A 9,527-nucleotide genomic window follows, 5' to 3' on the forward strand; every position below is an offset into this window, starting at 1 on the left:
AAAATTGAGTGCCTTTGGCTTGTTTCAACTGAACTTGCATGATACTTCTGTTACCTGTGGATATTTAGCACGCTGCCACTGCTAGACATTTTGACCTGGCTATTCAAATGCCATTTTTCTGCAAGGCTATGATCATCAAAACCCAAAAGGAACGTTAAATTACTGAGCGTGTTCTTTTACCAATTTGACAAAATATTCCCAGAACTGCTTCTAAGCATTCACTGTCTGGCAGACAGCAGTGCCTTTATATCCAGTCGCCCTGTCTCCCATGGGATCAGAGCAGTTGCTGGACCTTGGCTCTGCCTAATCTCTTCATTGCAGTCTTTCTGAGTGACAGGGCTCTGCCCATGTATTACTGCAGCAGAACTCCCTCGAGATGCCCTCCTTTGAACCTGAGGAGCCTACAGCATCCCATATTCTTTATTTCTGAATAAAAATCTCCTTCTCATGAGTGTATCCCTTTAATGTCTGGCTCTCAGTACATCTGATTCTTCTCACTTTGCGTGTCCTACAGCTAGCAGGTTTTGATGAGGCCCAAAGAGGCACCTCTCTGTTTCTAGCCTTATTAACACAGAGTGATTTGCCTCTGTGTGACAATTCCCTCTGGGTACCACACCACTGTGTAGGGACTTGTGATCTCTCTAAGAACTGTTTTACAGAAGAAAGCAAAATGTCTCTCCTTCTGTAGCTGGGTGGAAAGTTTATCCACTCCAATACATGCAGGAAGCCACCCTGCCAACAGTATGCCCAGCAGAACTGCCAGGAGCCACGGGTGCCCCGCTCATCAACCACTGCGTTTTTCTCTGCTGCTCTGGAGATGCAGCCACCTGCCTGGGTTTGCCCTAAGTTTGGATTGTAAAACTTAAAATTGGAAAGCAAGGCTGTAAACTTGAAAGGCAAAGTAAGTCGTTCCTCAGTTAACAATTCCACAACTTCTTTTTTCATGGCTCTTGATGTATTCTTGGAAATATTGCCAATCACAGTCTGAGTCCCTGCTTCCTTGATAAATTTCAAGCAAATTCATCATGAAAATATTAAGCAGGTGAAGTGAGATATGTGTAAAATTCCTGAAGCAGTTATTCCCCCCAGTTCTAGCCAAGTCCGAGACACTTACCCTGCTGGTTAGCTTTCACTCAACATAAGGAAGGACCAAATTATGACTCATTTATTAGCTGTTAGAGAAACCTCACCTAGGTTTATTTTAACTACTGCATCAACTAAACACGCTTGTTTGTAACAGGATGATTCTTAGTAGTATTACAAATGGCAAAAAGAAATTCTTTTGGAGGACTTGGTTCTTTAGCCAGCCCAGGCAGCCTTCTTATGTTCCTCTCTTCTCAAAGAAATATCTGTGGGAGAAAGGGGGCAGTATGAGGCCTCAGAAGAGTTCTCAAAGCCCAGCTCACAGATAAGACAGTTTACTGTAATTCATTTTCTAATCTACTTCATACTGCTCTACAGCATTATTCATTCTTCTCACCCTTAGGACTTTTTTTTTTTTTTTAGCCTGCCATACCAAAAGGGGAGTTACAGACCTTATTTAATCCTGAAGAGCGGGGATGTTAATTGGGTTGAAAATGGTAATGATGCATCTAATTCTGTCTTATCTACACTGCTCCTCCTGCTCTCAGGACACCTGAGTGCACCTGCATCCCAGAACAGAGGCTTGAACATGTATTTTTTCTGTGTTACACCCAGCTTCTCCCTTGACCCATTATCAGTGGCACTTTACCCAGTGACTCGAATATGAATCCCACAATATTTCCTCTCATTCTGTTTCTGAGTAAGAGCAGGTACATGCTTGAAATATTTTTGATGTATGTTGCCTCAGTTAAAGCATAATTAGCTTCTTGAAAAGGAAGCAGGTTAACCAGGTCCACCTTAGCTGAAACCACTGTCACATTTACATTTCAGACTTTTATTTGGTTCTTCAGCTATTTCAATTATCAGTCAAGGAGGGGTTTAAGTCCACAGCATAATAATACTTGCAATTACTATTAAATAGCAGTTCACAGCACTAACCAGTCTGTCCTCACTACATCCATTTCAGGCAGGCAAATAAATGTTATTATCCTCATTTGGCAAACACATTGATTAAGTGACTTACCTAAAGGCCACACATCAATTTCAATGTCAGTGCCAAGATTAGCACAGAGAAATTTCTGCATTGCAGACACAGAAAAAAGTGATTGGTATTATCAAGCCCACCCCCTTTCAGAAACAATAATTTTTCAGCTGTGTAGTCAAATAGTATTTACCCTCTTCACATCCCCCATATGTTTTGTCCACCTCAAGATGCTCCCTGACTATGGCTCAAAATGGGTCCTAAATATGACTTTGAGATGGGAAGCTTTTCTATCTGCCTTCTGCTTTTAACACAAGGGCTGGAAAACACTGCCTGGAGAACCTGTGAAACTCCCACAGTGGTGGCTGAGCCTATGGAGGCAGAAGGCAAGGGAAGAGGACAAGGAGCTCATGCTGCTCTCCAAAAGTCAATGTGAGGATGAGTAATGATAAAAGGAAGCAGCAGGAGCAGGATTAGATAGAAATTAGGATGATCTTTTACAGTCTCGTTATAAGAGATTTTTTTGTCTCTCCAACAAAGCAAATTTTCAATTTCAAGGCAAAGGCACAATTCTCTTTTGCACTGCTATTGTAGCTACAGTTTGGAAATGGTGGTAATTGCATTGGTAACACTGGAAGCTGAGTCTTCAGCTCTAAAGCACAGTAGCATCTCTAGTCCTCAGTCTGCTGAGCTATTGGGAAAATTGCTCTATTTTAAAGCCTCTTCTTTTGAATGTGGAAAGAGTTTTGAATTTGATCCCTGTTGTCTTGTTTAGACGGACAGACTGTGTCTGTTCAACACCTAACTGATGAGTACAGACCTTACTGCCTGCATGAAGCTATAAGCAGAAATATTCCAACACGCAAAAACCTGTTAAACATTACTAAGTGTCTAAATGTAAAAATCTGCTCTGCTTGCACACAGTTTTTTCTAAGGAAAAATATGTGGTGGCTGTATTTTATTTTCCTCCAAAACAGAATTCCCCTCTTTCCTCTTCCTACCTGGAAAGACAAACAAAACAGGGAAACTCAGGACAGAAGTTCAGGACAGAACTTCTAACAGCTAATTAAGGCTGTCCGTGTGTAAGGGTGGCAACCTTTTGCTGTAATTTAGATACAGGTCATAAGATCTTGAATCAGCTTCTAAATGTGACAAAAAAAAAAACCCAAAAAAACCCCAAAAACCCAACAACAACAACAAAAAACCTGTAAATCTTTTGAACCACAGGAGTTTAGTTGTTCAGCAGATTCACAAAGCTACCATTGGAGCCCACAGTGTCATCTGCCAACACCTGAATTTGATCTAGTCACTGAAGCTGATCATATGACAATGTCTGAAAGCTGATATGTTGAAAAAATGTTGAGCATTTATGATAGATACTGGTATTTCAGAGCAGACTCCCAGGCTATGAATTATATTCTTAATAAGCAGACACGACAAAGTCAAATTTAGAAGCAGAATTTGAGCTAGTTGCCAAGTTTTTAACTGAAGGTCATTTCTTCCTTTTTTTTTTTTTTAAGCCATGTGCATGTAGACACAAGAAATGTGTGAACTTACCTTCAAAATACCTCAAATATTAACCATATGAATTATACATATGCCTTTTTATGACTTTTAAAAGATTATTTCTTGCATAAAACTAACATCATTCACTTTATTGCTTGTAGATTGCAGTATCAGAATTATTCAATAGGTTTATGCCTGTCAGAATTTTATATTAGCTCCATTATTCACTAACAGTAAGAAAAAAAAAAAAGGGTTTTTTTAAATGAATGCTTAAGCATGGGTGTTTTCTTGTCACTTCATTGTCTTGTCTTCTGTGAAGTTCTAGTCCTTACTCTTCCAGCTCAGAATTATTAAGGTGTCACATACAGAAGTAAAAAGTTTAGTTGCATCAAACTGTGAGAGAGGGTTAATCCTGCGTAGGGAAAAAGGAAAACATGGCTGGATGGCCAAAGATGTGATTATGTGTTCTGAAGCCTAATAAATATTGTATCATGCCACAATTTAAGATGCTCAGGGGCTTCACAACCTTAATTGCATTTTAATCATGGCAACTCTGTTCAATTATGTACTTTGGCTTCTTCAAAAATAAAACACCTCAGTCTTTGAAAAGGTATCATGGTACATCTCACCTGCAGAGCTGCTGCCCTGTTTTCTTCAGGGGTGGTTCTGGTGCTGAGAAATGCAAACCAAAGACTTCTGCATTGGGAGAAAAATAGCTTAACTAAAAATACAATCAAGACCATAAAAAAAGGAAATAATATGGCAAACAATAAAATAACAAAAGAGAGTGTTTTCTTGAAAATGTGGCATTGTCTTTAGCTTGAATGTTCTGCAGAGCCAGTAGCACCTAGTGCTTCCTGAAGTGCATTGCACTGCACAGTGGGAACCTCATTTGAGGCTGATCTTAGCTAATACCACAAACATCACTGTTGAAAAGGAAGCTTTTCTTATAGTTCTTTCTGTTTTGTAATTTATTTTACTGAGCATCTCACAAAATCTGTTCTACCTCCTTGCTAGAAGAAATTAATGATTTTGACTAGGTACTTCAAATTAAATCCACTGAAGCACTTAGAGAGATTCTGTCTTCTGAAACTTTTAATACTCTTTGCCTTTGGTGAAACTTCTCACATTATTTAGAGTCACAGGCACACTTTAGTGTTTCACTGGATTATGACTTTAGCCTTTTTTTTTTCTTTTTTTGCATTTATTTCTGTGCCATGCATTTTTACGTCTCTGGTGGATTGATAATACTTCAGCATTTTATTATGTTTTTTGGCTCAGTTTTCTTACTCATAGGTGCACAGATAACTTGTGTCTTTCATTCACTTCCAGAAGTCCATTCATGATTTTAATAAACGCCTCAACTCAGAGATAAAATGAAATTAATTATTCAGCCATGCTTTGAAAAGAATTTAAAATGATCTGATGAACATAAAGTCTAGGGCAGAAAGCTTTATTTTCACTTTAAGGAGCCCCTGCAAACACAAGTATTGTGTTTGTCCAGAAGCACAACTCGTGCAGGAGTTGTTAGTGAAATTCTCTTCGCTTCTCATGTGGGAGAAGTCAGGCCTAGCTGATCAAAACACTCCCTTGTGGCCTTAAAAGTCTCTGATGAATTTCGAAGCATCAGATCAATGATATGTTATCTTTGTTTCAAAAGAACAAGCCTCTGTGATCATTACTGCTGTGCTAGCTGATCATTTCAAATTAACACAACACAAAACAATTTCACAAAATCAATTCATATTCTTCTCTCCAGAGTTCTAATTTTAAATATGGGAAAGAAATGGAGTCAGAAACTGGGTATGTGCAGGAATAAGGTGCCTAACATTTCCCAACCAACAACTCTTATGAGTTGACCATGCCTGGAGGCCAGGACACTCTTTCACACAAAAGTCACTCTTTCACTCCCCTCCTCACCTGGACAGGGGAAAGAAAATATAAATAAGGGTTCATGGATTGGGATAAGGACAGGGAGAAATCACAAATCGATTGCTGTCATGGGCAAAACCGACTTGACTTGGGGAAATTGGTTTGATTTATTGCCAATCAAATCAGAGTAGGAGCATGAGAAGTAAAAAATAAATCTTAAAACATGTTCCCCCCACCCCTTTATTGTTTCCAGGCTCACCTTCACTCCCAATTTTCTCCTCCCCTCCAGCAGTGCAGATGGAAGGGAATAAAGTCTGAAATCAGTTTATCACCTCTCTGCCACACCTTCCTCCTCAGGGGGAGCAATCCTCACACTGTCCTTGTTCCAGCGTGGGGTTCCTTCCATGGGAGGCAGTCCTCCATATTCTTCTCCAATGTGCGTCCTTCCCTCGGGCTACAGTCCCTCAGGAATGTGCTACCCCAACATGGGGCCCCTGTGGGGCCACAGGTCCTGCCAGAAAACCAGCTCCAGCTCGGGCTCCTCTCTCCACAGGGTCACAGGTCCCTGCCAGGACCCAGCTCCAGTACGGATTTAGAGTTTAGAGCTTCTTCCAGGCATCCCCCTCCTTCAGGGTGGGCTCCTCCCTGGGCTGTGGGTGGATCTCTGCTCCCCCTGCCCTCCCTGGGCTGCAGGGGCACAGCTGCCTCACCTCGGTGTCACCAGGGGCTGCAGGGGGGTCTCATCTCCAATGCCTGGAGCACGTCCTGCCCCTCCTGCTGCCCTGACCTTGGTGCCTGAAGAGATGTTCCTCTGACACATTCTCACTCTCCTCTCTGGCTGTCACTGCACACATTTTTCCCCCTTCATAAATATGTTATTTATCACTGCCCCTGGTGGGCTCAGCCTTGGTCAGTGGTGGGTCCATCCTGGAGCCACCTGGAACTGGCTCTGCTGGACAGGGAGGAAGCTTCCAGCAGCTCCTCACAGCAGCCACCCCTGTAGTCCTCCCTGCTATCAGAACCTGGCCAACCCAATACACCTTCCATTATCTCGTGGTGCTTTTCAAATAAATGATTTCATGTAACTCACAACTTCTGAAGGGATTTGAAGGTTATTGTGTTCCATTCAGTTCCAAGTAGATTGGATAATAAAAATAAAAAGTAATGAGTCAGAGCTTACCTTTCCTGAATCTGGAGCTGAAATGGTAAATATTTAATGAGGGTAACTCTTTCCCAAAGTTTTGTTCTTTGTCCTTCCCTGTAATAAAAAGCAAAATTAATTTCTGAGCACATAGCTGTCCAAGTACCACACTCATGGATAATCATGTACCCATAGTATAGACATGCAGTCCCCATCCTGCAAAAACCTGTGAGGATGAAATAGCCCAAATAAAGACACTGAGAAAATAATTGAAGAGCTACTATTCACTGTGGAAAAAAAATCACCCAGGTATACAATCTTTCCTTTCATGCAATGCAATGGCTAAATGGACTGAAAAAGGTTTTAACTGTCTTGATACCACTGGAACATTTACAAACAAAATATACATATGTATTTTGCAGATTACAGTAGGTATTTTTTAAATATATAACTTAGATATAAAATTACCATTCATGTACTTGGGAGCAGAGGGCACAGTTCAGCATTTGTCCTGTAGCCTGCTTCTCAAACAAGGGAAAAAGCAAAGGCATAAGGCTAACAGTCCTTGTGCTTTCCTTGCAAGGTCTGAATAGCTGAATATATTTTTTTTTCTAATTCTCATTGTTAAAAGACTTTAGCTAGAAGCAAACTTATTAGGAGGAAACAGATGATGCTTTGTGCATAACCAAATGAACAAAGGAATCTTTTTACCAGGATCCATCATCTCAAGGAGACGCTGCAGCTCCTTTGGAAAATTTCTCTCAGAATAGCACAATATCTTTGGCTCAAGGTAAGAGATAAATAAGGGTGTGCCAGCAGGGAGAAGTGTGAATAGGGAGTACAAGGGAGCAAGTACGAATAAAATTGCCGAGCTGGATATTTCAGCTCCCTCTCCAATCATCTTCCCACACTGTCAGATCCACACAGGCTTCTGCTCAGATCCTTAGTCTCTGAACGATTTCAAAGACACTTTTTTTTTTTTCTTTTGCCCTAAGAAGGGAAAATAATATTTTGCAGAAAGTGGCTGGCATAGAAACAGCAAGTCCCCACAAATCCTTATTGATCCTAACAGCTCCCTGCCAAAAGCAAATGCACAAACCGTAGGCACCACAAATCCAAAGGAGTTCTAAAAACAAATTACACGTAGGAAATAGCAAGGGTGTTCTCTGGGCCTCCCCACTCCATGAGGAGATAACATCAGGTGGGTTGGGGATAATCTCAATTCAACAGCCCCTGGGGCTCAGATTGCCTGTCCTGCTTCCTACGTGGCCTTCAGCACAGCCATGGTGGAGCCTTGGCAGGGAAAGTGTGCCCAGACAGCTCAGGATGTGCACACAGCTCAGGAGAGGAGGGTGCCCCTCGTGTGTTAACACAGCCTGCAGAACTCAGCAGAATCATACCAACCAAACTGTACCCTGGAAATCCTCTGTAAACTGATTTTCCCTTTTGATCCATCACTGCTGTGAGAAGATATTATCATTGTCCTTTTGCTCTGCCAAGCACAAGGAAGTTTCTCCTGCTAGTAGCATGAAGGCAGAGATTCCTGTCTTTCAAGAAGCAGCTAACAGAGTGCAGCACTAGTAAAAGACACAGCACAAATGTGTGCACACAGCCACCGTGGGACGTGGTGGAGCTACCTGAGTGCTGAAAGCATCCTGAAGATCAGCGTGGTGCAAAACTCACTTTGGCATCCGGCGTGATGATCAGAGCTAGCTGATGTTCAGCTCCTGAAGCTCTATTGCCAGAGTAATCTACCCCAAAGATATCTTAATAACACCTGCACTCACCTGCAGCTCACATATCATATTATGGATGATGTCATGGCTATTCTTCAGATTTTGATTTTTTTTCCCCTCAAGTATGCTGCAACTGGAATTGTAAAGATTCTCTCCAGTTCAGATCTGTTCTAAACTGTAAACTTGCACCTAGGATTAGATTTTAGTTTAAGTTCTACAACAGATATAAAAAACAACCCATGAAGTTCATAAAGAGGTCTGGATTTCCTTAAAAGCTCAAATGATTGAATATTTTTGTGAATATTTCTAGTTCAAATATAGGGTTATTTCCTAGAAAACTCTTCTACCTGACAAATGCATTTTCTCAATGACTTGGACTGCAAGTTTTCCTTACCTTTTGCTTTCCAAATTCTGTCAAGGTGAAACAAACATGAATAAACTCTTCATAAAGAGATAATTTTTTTTTTCCTAACAAATGCCTTTGCACCACGAGACCCAGGCTGCTTTGGGAAGGCTGAGTGGATGAAAGCTGCAATTTTTAATTAACTGGCTGTTATACCAAGGCATGGTAGGAAAACAAGATGTTTTCATGCTTTACTTTTCTAGCATGTATTTCTCTGCATTTGGAGGAGGGCAAGAGGAGGCTTGCAGAGTGTTAGAAAGACCCAAGAGGAACAATCTTAATGGAACACTTATAGCTTCATTTTACCCATCAAATGATGCCAGCCTAGGTTATGTCTGTTGGATCTGTATTCTTTGGCTAGGAATCTAACATTTAATTTCTTTAATCTCTCCCAAGACAGAGTAATGATGTTACCAAACCCTTCCAAACCTTGTGAGCTACTCAAAACAATATTATTAGTGTTATTACTTTTACTCTTCTTTACAAAAAATGGGTGATTTGGGAGTCCAGGCATGAAAGTCAAAGTGTCAGAGATACTCAGGGGTGCTACAATCTGTTTCCTTCTGCAGACTCAACAGCCACTGCTTGAGTTGAAGAGAAGACTGTTTTTTGTATTCCCAGATGGAAAATTTTCCTTTGTGCTAATTAAATAGTGTGCATGGCTCCAGGTTACAGTGAGTCACATATCACTCACAGTCTATTGTTGATTGTTTTTATTGTTTAGCTGCTTGAATATCTGTGTGTCTAAGACAGATGCAACACCTTTTGGAAGATACTTTTGCAGCATCAGTCATTCAAGTAAGT

The sequence above is a fragment of the Prinia subflava genome, chromosome 3 (genome assembly GCF_021018805.1).
Source record: "Prinia subflava isolate CZ2003 ecotype Zambia chromosome 3, Cam_Psub_1.2, whole genome shotgun sequence".
Classification (NCBI taxonomy): domain Eukaryota; kingdom Metazoa; phylum Chordata; class Aves; order Passeriformes; family Cisticolidae; genus Prinia; species Prinia subflava.